Source organism: Dendrobates tinctorius, unplaced genomic scaffold (assembly GCF_039654945.1).
Source record: "Dendrobates tinctorius isolate UK_male_01 unplaced genomic scaffold, ASM3965494v1 ptg000086l, whole genome shotgun sequence".
NCBI lineage: Eukaryota > Metazoa > Chordata > Amphibia > Anura > Dendrobatidae > Dendrobates > Dendrobates tinctorius.
This window is the reverse complement of record NW_027361754.1, coordinates 55,507,468-55,528,536: the sequence shown is the minus strand read 5'-3', so window position 1 is coordinate 55,528,536 and position 21,069 is coordinate 55,507,468.

Genomic DNA, 21,069 nt, shown 5'->3' with positions numbered 1-21,069 from the left:
GCATGAGGCAGGCTCAGACGGTGTTAGGCCCAGTATGGATTGCACGTGATTGCACAAAGGTTAGAAAGGGTACCGTATCCCTCGATAACATGTATGGATAGCGTACACATTCAAAATATATGTCTCAGGAGGCAGGCTCAGACGGTGTTAGGCCCAGTATGGATTGCATGTGATTGCACAAAGGTTAGAAAGGGTACCGTATCCCCGGATAACATGTATGGATAGCGTACACATTCAAAATATATGTCTATACAGCATGAGGCAGGCTCAGACGGTGTTAGGCCCAGTATGGATTGCACGTGATTGCACAAAGGTTAGAAAGGGTACCGTATCCCTGGATAACATGTATGGATAGCGTACACATTCAAAATATATGTCTATACAGCATGAGGCAGGCTCAGACGGTGTTAGGCCCAGTATGGATTGCACGTGATTGCACAAAGGTTAGAAAGGGTACCGTATCCCTGGATAACATGTATGGATAGCGTACACATTCAAAATATATGTCTCAGGAGGCAGGCTCAGACGGTGTTAGGCCCAGTATGGATCGCACGTGATTGCACAAAGGTTAGAAAGGGTACCGTATCCCTGGATAACAAGTATGGATAGCGTACACATTCAAAATATATGTCTCAGGAGGCAGGCTCAGACGGTGTTAGGCCCAGTATGGATTGCAAGTGATTGCACAAAGGTTAGAAAGGGTACCGTATCCCTGGATAACATGTATGGATAGCGTACACATTCAAAATATATGTCTCAGGAGGCAGGCTCAGACGGTGTTAGGCCCAGTATGGATTGCACGTGATTGCACAAAGGTTGGAAAGGGTACCGTATCCCTGGATAACATGTATGGATAGCGTACACATTCAAAATATATGTCTATACAGCATGAGGCAGGCTCAGACGGTGTTAGGCCCAGTATGGATTGCACGTGATTGCACAAAGGTTAGAAAGGGTACCGTATCCCTGGATAACATGTATGGATAGCGTACACATTCAAAATATATGTCTCAGGAGGCAGGCTCAGACGGTGTCAGGCACAGTATGGATTTGACGGCCCAGATTACACAGCGGAGGAGCAGGGAGAGGTAAAGATTGCAAATGCTGGGGCCCTGCCCAAGCAAGGGGGGCCCACTCGTGGGCGTCGGTACTGGCACTGGGCCCCTCATAGTACAGCGGTGTGTCTGACGGCGGGTGTGCACCACCACCGTCAGAGACACTTGATTGCACTATGAGGGACCCTGTGCCAGTGCCCGCGCCCAAGAGTCGGCCTACCCACCTGTCCAGGGCAACGGCACTCGCACGGTGTCGTGCGGTAGGTGGTGACCCCGGCCATGGGGGGGGAGGCAGCACAGTTAGGGAGTTTTAGAAAGTGGCATATGTTGATGTTGGACATTCAGCTGATGCAAAAGGCGAAATAGGTGAAGTACCAGGAAGAGGTGGACCAAAGGAAGCCATTTTTCTGTCACCCTATGTGTCATCAGGGGAAGGTGGGACAAAATCCTTGGAAACCCATGCGTGGTTCATTTTAATGAAGGTTAGATCATCCACATTTTGGGTTGACAGACGGGTCCTTTTTTCTGTCAGGATTGATCCAGCTGCACTGAAGACTCTTTCCGATAGCACACTTGCAGCTGGGCAAGCGAGCTCCTGTAAGGCATATTGGGCCAATTCAGGCCAGGTGTCCAGTTTAGCGGCCCAATAGTCAAAGGGGAATGACCTGTGTGGGAGAACATCGATATGGGAGGAAAAGTAGTTTGTTACCATAGTTGACAACTGCTGTCTCCTGTCACTTTCCATCGATGCAGTATTACCAGTTGTGTGAGCGGTATTTGAAAAATCAGTCCACAACATTGTCATGAAACCCCTGTCTCCAACGCCACTTCTGCTGTGTGCACCACGAACACCTCTGCCAAGCTGCCCCTGGCCCGTACGGCTCGTGTGAGAACCATCACCGCTGCTGTGTGCTGGGAATGCCTCAAGCAACCGATTTACCAGAGTTGCTTGTTTATTAGCCAATATTAGGTCAAGGTTCTCCTGTGGCATGATGTTTTGTAATTTGCCTTTATAGCGTGGATCCAGGATGCTGGCCAACCAGTAGTCGTCATCGTTCATCATTTTGGCAATGCGGGGGTCCCTTTTTAGGATCTGCAAGGCATAATCTGACATGTGGGCCAATGTTCCCGGTGTCAATGATGCACTGCGAGTGCTGGGTGGAGGAGCACTTTCTGGCAAATCCACATCCCTCCAGTCACGCACAAACCCTGTACCAGACCTTGCCACGCCAACATTTTCACTTGCCCCACGAGATGCATCCTCCTCCCCTAAGTAATCATCCCCATCATCCTCCTCCTCCTCCTCTTCTTCCTCCACCTCGTCCAGGAGAGGTCCCTGAGCAGACAATGGCTGAATGTCATCAAGGATTCCCTCCTCCTCTTCCTCCTCATCAACATTGGCTGCAGACGCCTGCTCCTTAAGGTGCGTCAAAGTTTGCATGAGCAGACGCATAAGTGGGATGCTCATGCTTAGGATGGCGTCGTCTGCGCTTACCAGCCGTGTGCATTCCTCAAAACACTGAAGGACTTTACAGAGGTCTTTCAGCTTCGACCACTGCACACCTGTCAACTCCATGTCTGCTCTCAAAGTGCCTGGCCGTGTATCCTCCCACAAATGCATTATGGCCTGCCTCTGCTCGCACAGCCGCTCCACCATGTGCAGGGTGGAGTTCCACCTTGTTGCAATGTCGATAATGAGGCGGTGGTTGGGAAGGTGGAGCAATCGCTGCAGCTTCTGCATACGAACGGAGTGTACAGGCGACCGGCGGATGTGCGCGCACAGTCTTCGCACCTTCTGGAGCAGGGCTGTTAACTCCGGATAATTTTTGAGGAAGCACTGCACCACCAGGTTCAAGGTGTGAGCCAAGCAAGGTATGTGGCTGAGTTTTGAAAGGGCTATGGCTGCCACAAAATTACGGCCGTTATCACTAACTACCTTGCCTGCCTCAAGATGTACACTGCCCAGCCATGACTCAGTTTGTCGCTTCAAGTACTCGGCCAGCACCTCGGCGGTGTGTCTGTCGCCCAAACACATCATCTGCAACACAGCCTGCTGACGCTTTCCACTAGCTGCTCGATAGGGGGACACATCGTGTGCAACAGTGGCAGCTGCAGATGGAGTGCTCGTACGACTGCGCTCTGTGGACGAGCTTTCGCTTCTGGAGGAGGTGGAGGAGGAGGAGGGTCGAACGCCTACAGCCAACTGTTTCCTATACCGTGGGCTAGGCAGCACTGTCCCACCACCGCTGTCCCCTGTGGATCCTGCATCCACCACATTAACCCAGTGCGCAGTGATGGACACGTAACGGCCCTGGCCATGCCGACTGGACCATGCATCAGTTGTGAGGTGCACCTTTCCGCTCACTGACTGCTTGAGTGCATGGACAATGCGGTCTTTCACATGATGGTGGAGGGCTGGGATGGCTTTGCGAGAGAAGAAGTGGCGACTGGGTAGGTCATAGCGTGGTACTGCATAGGCCATGAGTTCGCGGAAAGCTGTGCTTTCCACCAACCGAAAGGGCATCATCTCAAACGAGATTAGTTTGGCAATGTGGGCGTTCAAACCCAGTGTACGCGGATGAGAGACTGAGTACTTTCTTGACCTACTCATAGTGTCTGGGAGGGTGAGCTGGACTTGAGAGCTGCATATGGTGGAAGTAGCGGTGAACAGGGCGGACTGAGAGAGGGTTGATGATGGTGATGGAGTTGGTGTTCTTTCTGATGGCCTAGAATCAGTCTTTCGTTGATATAACAGTGGGATTCCCTGACTGCTGTGGCCTTGCAACGACACCTCAACATTTGCTGCTGTGCTAACCGGTGGGCTTACAGTGGGGGAAACAATGTAGCGTTGCTGACTACCTTCGTTGTGATCAGTTGCACATGTGGCACTTGAGGTTTGGTGTTGTGTCCACGCTTGCAAGTGCATGCTGGTTAAATGTCTAAGCATGCAACTGGTATTCAAATTTTTCAGATTTTTCCCTCGGCTAAAGGTCTTTGCGCACTTCTTACAGATAACCTTGGCCTGATCTTGAGGATTTTGTTCAAAAAAGTGCCACACTGCACTCTTCCTACTTTGGCAGACATTTTGCGGCCTAGCACGCTGTGATCTTTTGACCCTCTGGACAAGCTGTCCAGCAACTCTTTTGATGTTTGGAACCTGTCTTTGGAGTGCTCCGGGCCTGCCAGATAACAGCTGTTGCGATGTCGATGTCTGCTGTGGATGCTCCTCATCTGAGCTATTGGAAGCAGCACCCTCTTCCCCCAATGGATGCCAATCTGGGTCAACAACTGGGTCATCCATCACCTCCTCTTCTATGTCATGTGCACCTTCCTCTGTGTCACCGTGTATGGTGGTATAGTGTGCGGGAAGGGGCACCTGAGTCTCATCAGGGTCAGAATCTGGCTCTGTACACTGCGAGGACAATGTAGTGCTCTGAGTGAATGTACCAGCAGAATCATCCATCAGCGGCTGTGCATCAGTGCACTCCATGTCAGATTCATCTTGGCCTGGGTAATTCACCATTTCACTTGATAATCCAGGCATGGTATGTGAAAACAGCTCCATGGAGTAATCAGTAGTATGGCCTGCGTCATCCTTCAATCTTGGTTGGGGTGAAGGACACAAGGAAAGGTGTGGTTCATGAACATGAGCCTCCAATGACGACTCAGTGCTTTTACTTTTTACAACTGAAGAAGAGGAGGCGATAGAGCTGGAGGCTGAGTCAGCAATGTAAGACAAAACTTTTTCCTGATGCTCTGGCTTTAAAAGCGGTTTGCCAACTCCTAGAAAACTAAGCGTTCGAGGCCAGACGATGACGCAGGCTCAACACCTCCTGCATTCGGTCCTATTTTGCTCTTGCCACTACCATCAGATCCACCACCAACACCATCATTACCAGCTGCCAACCCCCGCCCAATTCCACGGCCTCTTCCACCAGCCTTCCTCATTTTTGGTAGAAATGTAGACAAAATCCAACAAACTATATAGTATGTAAAACAAGGTGTCTATAGGACAGGGGAGATTTTGAATTTCTGCACACACTTTTGGACACTGGACACTTTTGGATTGTGTGAGGCCCACTGATATCTGAGCGCTATGTGACAGGCTCGATGGCACAGCTGTGACCTAAGTGACTAGAGAATAAGTGAGATTTTGAATCTCTGCACACACTTTTGGACACTGGACACTTTTGGATTGTGTGAGGCCCACTGATATCTGAGCGCTATGTGACAGGCTCGATGGCACAGCTGTGATCTAAGTGACTAGAGAATAAGTGAGATTTTGAATCTCTGCACACACTTTTGGACACTGGACACTTTTGGAATGTGTGAGGCCCAATGAATATCTGAGCGCTATGTGACAAGCTCGATGGCACAGCTGTGACCTAAGTGACTAGAGGATAAGTGAGAGTTTGAATCTCTGCACACACTTTTGGACACTGGACACTTTTGGATTGTGTGAGGCCCAATGAATATCTGAGCGCTATGTGACAAGCTCGATGGCACAGCTGTGACCTAAGTGACTAGAGGATAAGTGAGAGTTTGAATCTCTGCACACACTTTTGGACACTGGACACTTTTGGATTGTGTGAGGCCCAATGAATATCTGAGCGTTATGTGACAAGCTCGATGGCACAGCTGTGACCTAAGTGACTAGAGGATAAGTGAGAGTTTGAATCTCTGCACACACTTTTGGACACTGGACACTTTTGGATTGTGTGAGGCCCAATGAATATCTGAGCACTATGTGACAAGCTCGATGGCACAGCTGTGACCTAAGTGACTAGAGGATAAGTGAGAGTTTGAATCTCTGCACACACTTTTGGACACTGGACACTTTTGGATTGTGTGAGGCCCAATGAATATCTGAGCGCTATGTGACAGGCTCGATGGCACAGCTGTGACCTAAGTGACTAGAGAATAAGTGAGATTTTGAATCTCTGCACACACTTTTGGACACTGGACACTTTTGGATTGTGTGAGGCCCAATGAATATCTGAGCGCTATGTGACAGGCTCGATGGCACAGCTGTGACCTAAGTGACTAGAGAATAAGTGAGATTTTGAATCTCTGCACACACTTTTGGACACTGGACACTTTTGGATTGTGTGAGGCCCAATGAATATCTGAGCGCTATGTGACAAGCTCGATGGCACAGCTGTGACCTAAGTGACTAGAGGATAAGTGAGAGTTTGAATCTCTGCACACACTTTTGGACACTGGACACTTTTGGATTGTGTGAGGCCCAATGAATATCTGAGCGCTATGTGACAAGCTCGATGGCACAGCTGTGACCTAAGTGACTAGAGGATAAGTGAGAGTTTGAATCTCTGCACACACTTTTGGACACTGGACACTTTTGGATTGTGTGAGGCCCAATGAATATCTGAGCGCTATGTGACAAGCTCGATGGCACAGCTGTGACCTAAGTGACTAGAGGATAAGGGAGATAGGATTGCTTTTAAAAAAGCAGTTTGCGGAGCAGTGGGTAAACAGCAATGCCAGCCTGTCAGGAAGCCTTAAAAGGCAGCCCAACAACCAACACCACTGATACACCACTATATAGCCTCCCCTTGCACTGCACACAGTGACTGGTGTGTTGTGCAGGCCAAATTGCTATCAGCAGCAGAAGCAGTTTTTTTTTTCTTCTCAGCAGGACAAAAAAAAAAAATTGGGATTGCTTTTAAAAAAGCAGTTTGAGGCCCAATGAATATCTGAGCGCTATGTGACAGGCTCGATGGCACAGCTGTGACCAAAGTGACTAGAGGATAAGGGAGATTGGATTGCTTTTAAAAAAGCAGTTTGCGGAGCAGTGGGTAAACAGCAATGCCAGCCTGTCAGGAAGCCTTAGAAGGCAGCCCAACAACCAACACCACTGATACACCACTATATAGCCTCCCCTTGCACTGCACACACAGTGACTGGTGTGTTGTGCAGGCCAAATCGCTAGCAGCAGAAGCAGTTTTTGGGTCTTCTTCCCTGCCTAACGCTCTCCCTACAGAATCAGCAGCAACCTCTCCCTATACTGAGATCGGCAGAAGTAAGATGGCGGTCGGCGTGCACGCCCTTTTATACCCCCTGTGATGCCCACCAAAGCAAGCCAATCACTTGCATGCCCTTCTGAAAGATGGTGGTGACCCGTGCCTATGTCATCACGTTGCCCACAGTGTCCGTGGATCCTGATTGGCTGAAAAAGAGCGCAAAACAAACTTTTGAAACGCGACTTTGGTGCGTAAGTCGCCGACCTCGTGGCCGACCTCATCCTAGGGTCGGGTTTCGTTTCATGAAACCTGACTTTGCCAAAAGTCGGCGACTTTTGAATTTTTCCGACCCGTTTCGCTCAACTCTAGTTATCATCAAAAAATATCGCTATGAAGGTAGCCTCTCCTAAGTTTAAGCCTAGATTTATTGGGCCTTACAAGATTTTGGAGATCATTAATCCGGCCTCTTTTCTGTTGGCTCTTCCTGTCACATTTATAATCCATAATGTGTTTCATAAGTCCTTGTTGAAGAGGTTTGTTGAACCAGTAGTTCCTGGGGTGGCACCTCCGGACCCTGTAGTGGTTGAAGGTAACATGGAATCTGAGGTAGAGAAGATACTGGATTCCCATCTGGCTAGACGGAGACTCCAGTATTTGGTTAAGTGGAAGGGTTATGGTCAGGAGGATAATTCCTGGGTCTCTGCCTCTGATATTCATGCCAAAAAAGTTGGTGCGTGCCTTTCATCGGGCTCACCCTGATCGCCCTGGTGGCGTGTATGAGGGTTCGGTGACCCCTCCTCAAGGGGGAGGTACTGTTATGAGTTCATTTTCCCCTTCACTATTGAGGTCTGATGAACTCCCTCTTCTGGTGAAGGAAGGTAGTGAGGCTGATTACCAAGCACCTGAGCTGGGAGAGGATGACTGAGACGTGGTGGTGATAGGGTTAAACTTTTAAAGAAAAAAGAATTAAGATGGATATCCACTTTAGACACTCTACAACCGAGGGGTCTGAATGTGGAGTATAATTTACATATTTGTACCCGATAATATTCACCTACTCTCTTTGAGTATTGACATCTTCTTCTTCTTTTTATCAAGTTTTTCCATGAAGGAATTTTTTAATTTCTTTCTTGTTTTTAACCTGCATTTTTGTGCTTTTGCATTGTAGTGAGCGCTGGGGTAGTGATTGGAGGACATAGGGACTGAACAGTCCTGAAGGCATTGAAGTGGATTTATGAGGGCCTGATGTTCGGTCCCTGTGCCCTCTATTCCCTCATTCGCCGCCCTATAATTTTCTTATGTGACTACTTTGTATTTTGTATGAGCAAATAAAACTTGTTACAATTTTCATTTGTGATTGGCTTTCCTAGATACCTTAGGCGATTTGATGCAATTTTTTAAATTATAAAAATATTTTTTTGACAATTGTGTTCTGGTTCTTGTATGCTCCGGTGGCGGCAGGTTGTTTACATGGTGGTCCATGTGATCACACATGTGACCGATCATGTGACGCCTCTGCCTAGGTGGCAACCTTATCCGAACCGCTATATTAGTGCTATATATATGGCACTTTAGTATGGTGGCTGTTTGTGCGCAAGCGCGGCTGCGGGTGGGCCTGGTGGGGCGGGCTCCCGATGATGACGTCTCGTCTGTGAGATCGCGTTCGCGCGATACTCCTGACGTTGACTTATCGCGGGACTTCGCTATTACTGGGCTTTTCCTGCGGCGGCACGGCGTCACGGCCAGCCATTGGTTATGCTATGCACAGTTATCTATGACAGCGTCTTTATGATTATTACAATGATTGGTCACGGGGTTGGCGGTAAAGGTTTAGAGTGCCTTCATAGGCTGGTGTAGGAGGGCCTTGTTAGGATCATAGCGATTGGATCGTTGTGGGCATAGTAACAATGATGCTGTGAGTTGATTGGGTGATCGCTCTGGTCTCTCTGTTTACCTTCGCCTTCTTTCTTCTATTTATGGGATTATTTGGATCTATATAACTGCACGTTGTGTTTCTTATATTTTTTTATTTATTCCATATACTTGATGTTTTGTTTGAAATGTTATGTATGTATTTTAATGTGAGGGCGTTTCCAAAATGGTGATTGGTCCGTCCACACCATATATGGCCGCTCATGTTGTTATTGTGTTGTACTTGATAAAGACCTTTTGGTCGAAACGTCGTATCTCTTTTTGGCAGAATAAAAGATATTCACCTTTTCACCTGGAGTGGATGCTGTTCCCTTTTCGTCTTTCGGCTATACGTTGGTTCCTTTGGGTCCTGGGACCTTTTGAACGTGCATCCTTCTCAATTCGTGTGCTTTTGGCTGTTTCTTTTTTGCATTGCTGTGGACCCTGACAAGCATGCACCGGATGAAATATGGACTCTATTAATCCAGAGGTGGGTGAACTGGATGCTGCCATGACATTTTCATATACAGAAGATGATGCAATGCGGATTCTTTCTGTCACTCAGGTTGATATGTCTTTTTTAAACCCACTGCAGATATGCTCAAGAGAAAGTATGAGAGTGAAAAACGGAGATTAATTTCCTTTGAGCTTCATGCCACCACGTTATGTGAATACTACAGGATGCATAGGATTCCACGTGGCTTACGGCCACATTTGCGTCCAACTATGATGGCTGATAATATACAATTCTGCAAGAGATTTGAGTTTATTTCAAACAAATTTGCTTTTGATTTAATGCTTCTTAACATCGAGTTTCTCCACAGTGAAATGGTGGTTATCAACAAAAGGATATCTGACTTTGAACAGCAGCTATCAGCACAGATGACAGCACACGAAATGGATGCTTTTAAGGTTCAGCTAGAGGAGAAACTGGCTAAATACCGCAATGATATAGAGGAAACCAAGAGATCTAAGTGGTTTCGAGATGCAGAGGACTATAAATCTGGTCACATCTTTTCCTGGCAAACTGGTGTACACAATCCTCCATTTAATAGGAAAAATACAATAAATTTGGTTTCACCACGGCTGAGTCCGACTTCACGGATGATTCCACTGTGAGTGGGCCATCTACCTCTAATTTTTTAGGGAAAGAGAAAAGGGACAGACAAGCAGCAAGAGGAGACTCCGCCGTGGGGGGAGGAAACACAGGAGAAAGAAGGATTCAAGGATCTACACACAACAGTCCGATGAGGACACGCAACATGGAAGTGAAGAAGAGAGCTCTGTGAACTGCCATAGTTTAGTGGTAAATATATCTTCGTATAAACTTGCAGATATTGAGATCAATCTATTATCTAAAGGTTTGACTTTTTGTCCTACCAATACACCGGACTGGTTCGAAATTGAATGTGATCTTTTTGCCTTTTTCAGGAGGATTAGGCTGGCTACCTATTTTTCTGAAAAACAGTAGTCAGCTTCTACACCTGATGTTAGTGTCTCTGATGGTTTTACCCTACATAATGTGGGCTTGCATAATAGGAGCAATTTTCAGCCTCCTGTTAAAAATAGTTTTGTGGAATCGTATATACAGTGGGGAAAAAAAGTATTTAGTCAGTCAGCAATAGTGCAAGTTCCACCACTTAAAAAGATGAGAGGCGTCTGTAATTTACATCATAGGTAGACCTCAACTATGGGAGACAAACTGAGAAAAAAAAATCCAGAAAATCACATTGTCTGTTTTTTTTTCATTTTATTTGCATATTATGGTGGAAAATAAGTATTTGGTCAGAAACAAGCAATCAAGATTTCTGGCTCTCACAGACCTGTAACGTCTTCTTTAAGAGTCTCCTGTTTCCTCCACTCATTACCTGTAGTAATGGCACCTGTTTAAACTTGTTATCAGTATAAAAAGACACCTGTGCACACCCTCAAACAGTCTGACTCCAAACTCCACTATGGTGAAGACCAAAGAGCTGTCAAAGGACACCAGAAACAAAATTGTAGCCCTGCACCAGGCTGGGAAGACTGAATCTGCAATAGCCAACCAGCTTGGAGTGAAGAAATCAACTGTGGGAGCAATAATTAGAAAATGGAAGACATACAAGACCACTGATAATCTCCCTCGATCTGGTGCTCCACGCAAAATCCCACCCTGTGGGGTCAGAATGATCACAAGAACGGTGAGCAAAAATCCCAGAACCACGCGGGGGGACCTAGTGAATGAACTGCAGAGAGCTGGGACCAATGTAACAAGGCCTACCATAAGTAACACACTACGCCACCATGGACTCAGATCCTGCAGTGCCAGATGTGTCCCACTGCTTAAGCCTGTACATGTCCGGGCCCATCTGAAGTTTGCTAGAGAGCATTTGGATGATCCAGAGGAGTTTTGGGAGAATGTCCTATGGTCTGATGAAACCAAACTGGAACTGTTTGGTAGAAACACAACTTGTTGTGTTTGGAGGAAAAAAAATACTGAGTTGCATCCATCAAACACCATACCTACTGTAAAGCATGGTGGTGGAAACATCATGCTTTGGGGCTGTTTCTCTGCAAAGGGGCCAGGACGACTGATCCGGGTACATGAAAGAATGAATGGGGCCATGTATCGTGAGATTTTGAGTGCAAACCTCCTTCCATCAGCAAGGGCATTGAAGATGAAACGTGGCTGGGTCTTTCAACATGACAATGATCCAAAGCACACCGCCAGGGCAACGAAGGAGTGGCTTCGTAAGAAGCATTTCAAGGTCCTGGAGTGGCCTAGCCAGTCTCCAGATCTCAACCCTATAGAAAACCTTTGAAGGGAGTTGAAAGTCCGTGTTGCCAAGCGAAAAGCCAAAAACATCACTGCTCTAGAGGAGATCTGCATGGAGGAATGGGCCAACATGCCAACAACAGTGTGTGGCAACCTTGTGAAGACTTACAGAAAACGTTTGACCTCTGTCATTGCCAACAAAGGATATATCACAAAGTATTGAGATGAAATTTTGTTTCTGACCAAATACTTATTTTCCACCATAATATGCAAATAAAATGAAAAAAAAACAGACATTGTGATTTTCTGGATTTTTTTTTCTCAGTTTGTCTCCCATAGTTGAGGTCTACCTATGATGTAAATTACAGACGCCTCTCATCTTTTTAAGTGGTGGAACTTGCACTATTGCTGACTGACTAAATACTTTTTTTCCCCACTGTACAACTGGTAGAAAAAGATTTTTCCCAACTTAAGAAGGGTCCACACAATTTGGTTAGAGGTAACCTTAATATTGCTGAAAGGGAGGCTCTTACACAGTTGTCTAAAAACTCAACTATAACTATTAAGAGTGCAGACAAAGGTGGGGCGATAGTGATAATGGATACAACGAAATATAGGGCAGAAATTCAGCGCCAGTTAGCGGATACGGCAGTTTATACTAGACTTTCATGTGATCCTACTACAGAGTTTTTGAATGAGTTGCAGCTTTTGATCAGTGAGCCCCTTTACAATGGACTCATTGATCAGAAGCTTTACAACTTTTTATTGACTGAGAATCCAGAGATACCCCTCCTATATACGTTACCAAAAATTCATAAGGATTTATTGAACCCCCCTGGACGTCCCATAGTATCAGGGAAGGGTTCTATTTTCAGCAATATTTCCATTTTTTTGGATAAGGTACTTAGGAATTTTGCCATTTCTGCAAAATCGTATATAGTTGATACCAGTGATTTTTTGAGCAAAGTCAACAATTTTCCAGTTACTTCTGATACCATTTTGGTCTCTTTTGATGTGGTTTCTCTATATACATCTATAGATCATGATAGAGGACTTAGTGCCGTCGATGTGGTGCTTTCAGGCTCGGACATGGCTTCCGGTTGTGCACAACTGGTCCTCACCCTGCTAGGTTTCATCCTCAGGAAGAATTACTTTCTTTTTGGGGATGAATTTTACCTGCAGGTGAGGGGTACCGCCATGGGGTCCAATGTCCACCTATGCTAACATCTACATGGCGGTATTTGAGGACCAGCATGTGTATGTTCCACCTACTGGCGCCATGTCCGAGCCTGGTGGCGCTACATTGATGACATTTTCTGCATATGGGAGGGTAGCTGTGATGACCTTTTGAAATTTCAGAAGGAACTTAATTGTGCTATTCCTGAATTGAAATTTACTTTGACACACTCCACTCATCGAGTTCAATTCCTTGATACTATGGTGTATAAACGGGATAATGTTTTATGTACCGATCTTTATGTTAAGCAGACGGATAGGAACAGTCTTCTTTTGTACAATAGTAATCACCCAAGGAAAATGATTGAGTCATTACCGTGGAGTCAGATGCTTCGGGTTAGGAGAATTGTGAAAGATGAGAACTTGGTTGAATCTAGACTTGAGGGGCTATCCGATCAAAGAGGTTAAACGTTACAAAGAAAAAGCATTGATCTTGGCCCCTGATGAAATTGGACATAAACGTAATGTGGGGACTCATAAACGGATCCCATTTGTATCCACTTTTTCCCATTAAGTTTCCACCAAAGTCTGGCAATTTTCCATGTCTGGGATGTGCGAGTTGTGGGAACATGATTAAAGGTGACAGTTTTAGTCATCCACGATCAGGTAAAAAGTTTTATATTAAAGAGAGATATACATGTTCCTCCAGCTTCGTAATCTACTTGATCACTTGTCCTTGTGGACTAATGTATGTTGGTGAGACATCTATGGAGATTATTGTGTTGTACTTGATAAAGACCTTTTGGTCGAAACGTCGTATCTCTTTTTGGCAGAATAAAAGATATTCACCTTTTCACCTGGAGTAGATGCTGTTCCCTTTTCATCTTTTCACAATCCAGAAATGTCAGTGGCTGGATGAAAGACGCAAGAGTCTGTCTGGATCCCAGAAACTCACTTAGCTTTTATGCACACACTGATTACAAGCAAACAGGTCACAGGTGAGGATGTTACCTTTAGTAGCCAGTCAAACCCATTTGTATCAACTTCTGTGCATGCTATCAGGCCAAAATCACCAAGGTTTGTAAACATGTGATCAGGGTAATTTAGATGTTTTGGGTTGTCATTATGATTTAAAAAGAGAAAATACAGTAGTTTGACAATAAATGGCTTCACCCAACCACTAACCACGAGTGGAAAAAAAAGTTTTGGTGTTATCATTCATATTCTCGGAAAAAAGGCCAAGAAAACAAAAATTCTGCTGGGGTATCAAACCACAAAGAAATTACCATATATACTTGAGTATAAGCCGACCTGAGTATAAGCCGATGCACCTAATTTTGCTTCAAAAAACTGGGAAAATGTATTGACTCGAGTATAAGTCGAGGGTGGGAAATGCAGCAGCTACTGGTAAATTTTCAAAATAAAAATAGATACCAATAAAAGTAAAATTAATTGAGACATCAGTAGGTTAAATGTTTTTGAATATCCATATTGAATCAGGAGCCCCATATAATGCTCCATATAGTTCATGATGGCCCCATAAGATGCTCCATACAAAAATATGCCCCATATAATGCTGCATAAAAGGTTAATGATGGCCCCATAAGTTGTTCATATATAATGCTGCTCCAATTTTTTTAAAAAATGACATACTAATCTCTCGTCGCTGGGGGCCAGGTGCCGGTGTCCTGAGCAGACTGGGACCCCGGCACTTGCTATATTCACCTGTCCCCGTTCCACTGCCGTGCGCGCTGTGTCTTCCAGCTCTCTTCAGTGAATGTTCAGGCAGAGGGCGTGCACTAACCACTTCATCGCGACCTCTCACCTGAGCGTCACAGCCAGAGGACGCGGAAGACAGCACAGCGCGGTGGTGGAACAGGGACAGGTGAATATAGCAAGAGGCTGCAAGGGAGCGCACAGAAGATTCGGAGATGCCAGTGACCTCCACCCTGCATCGGTGAAGAAGTAAGTGGGAACTGTGACTCGTGTATAAGCCGAGCGGGGCGGGGGGGGGGGGGCGGGCCTAAGTCTTTTTCATCCCAAAAAAGGGGCTGAATAACTCAGCTTATACACGAGAATATATTAATATATTAAGTTGTATATTAAAATAAATGGCGTCCATCAAACCAATGGTGCCATACAGAATAGATTTCCTTGCAGTGGTTTGATTTTATTTTCTCATAAAAATGTGAAGCCTTCTGTATTGCTGGTGCTGGAGGCTCCTTAGACACCAAGCTTTACAGCCGCTGAGCCGGCACAGGCATACCGCCATATGGTGCCCTTATAATGCACCACATTCTTTTTCACAGGCAATACTTCTAGGGGGGTAACACCCCTATAATATGGCTTGTGATTATAGAATACAGAATACATAAAGCCATATAGACTTCTGTATGATATTAAAGGCACACAGAGGTAGAGAATTGGCCAGTAGATTTCTATAGGTGCCACCATACGGGTCTGTACAAAAAGCATCCACAATGCGTCCATGTGCATGATCCCTTAGGTTGTGTCTTAAGACATCTGTTCCTGTATGGCAGATGACTGCCTCCGTAAGAAATCTGAGCAGGAGGGTTTGCACAGCTTATGAGAACTGTAGATATGTGAGATATTATGATTGGGGGGGCGATGTTTTACTGCACACAGCACACGTCCTGTCCCGTAATTCCAGTGAAACAAAAAAACACTGGTTTGTGTTCACACTTAGACTAAGGCTCACTCAGACGACCGATTTTCTCGTATGTGGAGAAATTAAAAAAAAAAAAAGTTTCTCCACTTTTTCCTTTATGACAGTTAGGAACATTTGTTCAAGGATACTTTGACTTCCATTGCCGATTTTGAGCTGAATTTTGGATCAAATTCGGACATGTCTCAGAGACTTTCCATGGAACTTTCGATCCGCAAAAAATCACGGCCCCATAGGCTATCCTAGGTACAAACGCTACCTGTGAAAAATACTGATAGCAATCATACGTTAAAATTGAATGAGCTCTAAGTGTGGACAGCATAATCCACTAAGCATTTTAACATTATGCTAAACTTTTGCAATTTCCCTCAGTTCTGTTACCATGTATTTCCACCATTCAGGTGACCATATACAAGGGCCATAACAATCAAGGTTGCAGACCTGTGAAGGAGGAGGCCCACCGACACTAGCGCATACTTCAGCTGGATGTGCGTCCCAGAACGTACATTCAGCTGAAGTGTATTGTGGTGAAAGATCCGTTGGGTCCCTGCGCTGCAATATACGTCTATGACCAATCAGAGGCCCGCAGCTGACGTCAATGTGTAAATCACAGGCTGTGCATGGCAGTGAAGTCATGTGCTGCCCGTCGCTTGCATGCATGGCGGAGGAGTGGAGGGAAGGGGAGCAGAATCGTTCATTTTTTTATTATGCATTAAAAACAGCAGCAGAACGGGGAACATATATAACAGGATGGGTGACATATAAACCAGGAAGGGGGCATATTCCTGGATGGGGGACATGTATACCAGGAAGTGGCCCAGGGTAACAAACATATATATATATATATATATATATATATATATATATATATATATACACACAAGAATGAGAGACATATATCCCAGGATAATCCCTGAATGGGGGACATATATACCAGGAAGGGCAGTGGCGTAGCTACCGGGGGCAGAGGGGGCGGTGGCCCCGGGTCCCACGCTCTGAGGGGGCCCACCGAAGCTGTAACTCTATCTGCGGCAGAGCAGGGAGAATCGATAATCTCCCTGCTCTGCTATGTCCTACTGTGCGCACAGGACCTGTGATGAGGTCACAGCAAGGGAGGAGTCAGGGGTCACATGGTGAGGGGCCTCAGTGTATGCAGGATGCTGCTGTGTTGGTTGTCATGGTGCTGGATGAGGGGAAATTTATGTGTGGGGTCAGGAGGGGTTTACAGGGTGGATGGAGCAGAGCCGTGTGTGTATGAGAGCGGAGCCGTGTGTGTACGAGGTGTACGGAGCAGAGCCGTGTGTGTATGAGAGCGGAGCCGTGTGTGTACGAGGTGTACGGAGCGGAGCCGTGTGTGTACGAGGAGTACGGAGCAGAGCCGTGTGTGTTCGAGGTGAGAGGAGCCGTGTGTGAACGAGGTGAGCGGAGCCGTGTGTGAACGAGGTGAGCGGAGCCGTGTGTGTACGAGGTGAGCGGAGCCGCGTGTGTACGAGGTGTACGGAGCAGAGCCATGGGTGTACGGAGCGGAGCCGTGTGTGTACAAGGTGTGTGGAGCGGAGCTGTGTGTGTACAAGGTGAGCGGAGCCGTGTGTGTACAAGGTGTGTGGAGCACAGCCGTGTGTGTACGAGGTGAGCGGAGCCATGTGTGTACGGAGCGGAGCCGTGTGTGTACGAGGTGTACATAGCAAAGCCGTGGGTGTACGAGGTGTACGGAGCGGAGCTGTGGGTGTACGAGGTGTACGGAGCAGAGCCGTATGTGTACGAGGTGTACTGAGTGGAGAAGTGGTTGTTCTGAGCGGAGCCGTGTGTGTATGAGGTGTACGGAATGGAGCCCTGTGTGTACAGAGTGTACGGAGCTGAGCCGTGTGTGTACAAAGTGTACGGAGTGGAGCCACATGTGTATGGAGTGGAGCTGTGTGTGTACGGGGTGTACGGAGCGGAGCCATGTGTATGGAGTGTATGGAGCGGAACGCATGTGTACAAGGTGTACAGAGCGGAACTGCGTGTGTGCGAGGTGTATGGAGCAAAGCCACATGTGTACACGGTTACGGAGTGGAACCATGTGTGTACAACATGTACGGAGCAGAGCCGCATGTGTACGAGGTTTATGGAGTGAAGCCATGTGTGTACTGAGTGGAGCCGTGTGTGTGCAAGGTGTACGGAGCGGAGCCGTGTGTGTACGAGGCATAGAAAGCGGAACCGTGTGTGTATGAGGTGTGCGGAGCCATGCGTGTACAAGGTGTTTTGGGGGGAGCAGTCATACCTCCCAATAGTCCCGGATCCAGCGGGACATTCCCGATCTTGAGAGAGAGTCTGCCCCACTGCCCCGACCGGTAGCTTACTTTTCCCGCGGACACAGGAGTACACAGTGGAGCCACGAGGAGCACTTTAAAATTCGCACATGACGTTCTACCAGAAGTGACGTGTTAGAAGCTGACCGGAAAGGAGGTAATTTCGGGAGGAGATTGTGACGGAACCATGGAGGCACTTCAGGGAATGCTTCAGATCCATCACCGTGTCCTCCTCCTCCAGCGCGGACAGCGGGATCGCCTTGGACTCGGGGATGTCGACCATGTGAGCGGATCATGATATGTCCTGCATCGGGAGGCTCAGGTGGGCACTACGATGGGAGCCGGGCTGCTATAGTATCTTTATAGAATCTTTCTTTCTCTCTGTTCTTTCTTTCTTTTTCACTCTAATCTTTCTTTTCTTTCTCTCTCTTTCTCTCCTTTCTTTCTTTCTCTATGTTCTTTCTTTCTTTCCCCTCTTCCTTTCTCTCTCGCTTCTTTTTTTCGCTCTGTTCTTTCTTTCCCTTTCTTTCTCTAATCTTTATTTCGCTCTCTTTCTCTAATCTTCCTTTCTCTCTCTCTGTTCTTTCTCTGTTCTCTTTCTTTCTCTCTCTGTTATTTCTTTCCTCTTTCTCTCTCTCTCTGTTCTTTCTTTCCTCTTTCTTTCTCTCTGTTGTTTCTCTCTGTCTCTGTTCTTTCTTTCTCTATAATGCAGCCCCCTTCATATGGTACAATGCAGCCGCCCCAAAGAATATATTGTAGTCCCTTCAGAATATAATGCTGCCCCCCCTCATAGGGTATCATGCTGCCCTCCCTTATACGGGGTATCATGCTGCCCTCCCATGCGGGGTATCATACTACCCCCCTCATGCGGGGTATTATGCTGCCCCCCATCATACGGGATATCATGCTGCCCCCTCCTCATGGGGTTATATCATGCTGCCCCCTCATACTGGTATCATGCTGTCGCCCCTCCCATACGGGGTATTATAATCATTGAACCAGGACTCACTATATAAATAATAAAAAAACTATACTCACCTCTCCTCCTCGCTCCCACGCTGATTTTGGCAGCGACTCTGCTCCGATGTCAGGAGCTGCGCTGCAGTCAGACCGGCACACAGCGGGGACGTAATATCAATATTAGTGTTTTTATATATAGATTATTTTTGGCAACAGCGCGGTCATTTGCTTAGGTTCTCTGGTTAGGGGCCCACTCAGAAGTTTCACCCCCCCTGAACCAAAACTCTAGCAACGCCTCTGAGGAAGGGGGACATTAGTACAGGATGGGGACATTTGTACTTAATGAGGCAGGGGGCTACATGTATGTCCTTATAGGCTTTAGAATGCTACAAGGGCCCATTCATCTGACCAACATGTGGAGAGAGGGGGAGCCCAGGCATTCCAGATTCTAGTTACACCATTGCCCTTAAACATTAGAAAGCTGCTGATTGAATTCTCATTTGGGTGACAGCTCATTTTCTCAACTTTCCCATACAATTAGAGTTAATGTGTTCTCTATGGGGAGAGCAAAGTAAGCCACTGACAGACACCTCTCCCACAGTAACAGAAGGGTCAACCAATTTTCTTGATCATTGCCTCCCTTCGATCATTTATAGGGGGAGATTTTATATTTAATAGGGGGAGATTTTATATATAAAAACATGTGCCAGATGGATGACAATACAGATGCAAAATCGTCATTTTTTTCAGAATTAAAAAGCTTACTTTTTTATACGGTTGTGTAACCATAGCTCTTACTATTTTTACTTATTTTGGTTTGCATTTAAAGGTAATGTGCCATCAGAAAATACTTTTTCAGTTTTCAATCAGCTTATTTACGTTAAATGTAATATTTAAAAAATTGTAGTTTTTTTTTTTAATTTTTCATATTACAATCTGCATGTAAAAAAAAAAATCTTGCCCTCTTCATTTTGGCCTCTAAGCCTACTATTAGACTTTAACTTCCAGTTAGGTAAATGGGCATTAGCAGCCTAAGACTGACTCAAACCCAATCTTTTGTGCGGAAGCCATCTGAGCTTCTAATCTCAGTGTGCTCCCATAAAGAAAAAGTGCACTGAGAAGTGAGGGGGAGGAGGTGAGCTGTGATATCCCCTGTTGTGAATGGATGCTGTGTTATCACCTGTGTATAGAGGAGTTACCTATTATCGTAATCCTCCTGTCTGTAATTATAATGATACTGCTGACAAACTTCTGTAAAGATCAGAAAGTGTGAGTTTCTAGCGTAAATTTCTACTTTTTTAAAGATTTTATCCTGGACTTTTTCTTTTTATTGCGGGCATGAAAAACTAACAGGCAGGTGGTTGCTATCTACTTGCCTGTTGTGCCTGGCGCTGAGCTCTGCCGCGATTCAGCGCCTTCCAGTGATGTCATGTCGAAAGAGCAGTGTCTTCTCTTCCGCTCTGCTCTATTGAGGGGGGGCGTGACTGCCGGTGTCATGCTGATCGACAACCCTTGAATAATGGTAGAGAGACGACTGTCAATCAGCATGATTGGCAATCACACCCTGTTAACAGAGCAGCCCGGAAGAAGCTGCTGAAACGCCGGCAGGAGACTCTCTAATCCTCCATTGCACCAGTGGCTCCACCGGGATCATAAGCGATGTATCCATCAGCCTTCTGACCTTGAAGCTGATCAGCGGCCTAAGAGGTCAGGTGACAGGACATCATCACTTCGAACCCAGCAGCACTGGAATGTGATGTAACACTAAAGCTGGGGTCACATTTTTAACTGCAATGCAAGAAACTCGCACAAGTCTCTCACCTCAATACCCGGCACTGCCGCCGGTACTTGGGACGGGAGTGTGCGGCTGCATGTATTTCTATGCAGCTGAGCGCTCCGGTCCCGAGTGCCGGCTGCAGTGCCTGATATTGATGCGAGACACTCATGCGAGTTTCTCGCAAGTGTGACGCTGGCCTAATTTTATAACAGACCTTTCGCGCTGTGAACTTTCGAAAAGTTCAGAAAATGCCCTTTAATTTCGAGTTATTGGACCATTTGATCAATACAATGAAGATAAATGCCGGCACAAGATCTTGCATCATGAAAAATATATCTATTAAGGCCCCGTCACACACAGCAATCTCGCTAGCGAGATCGCTGATTTTGTGACGCCACATCGCTGTGTGTGACGGGGATCAGCGACCGGCCCCCCTGCCGGTTATCGCTGATCGTGCTCAATTGGCCTGGGCCGTTT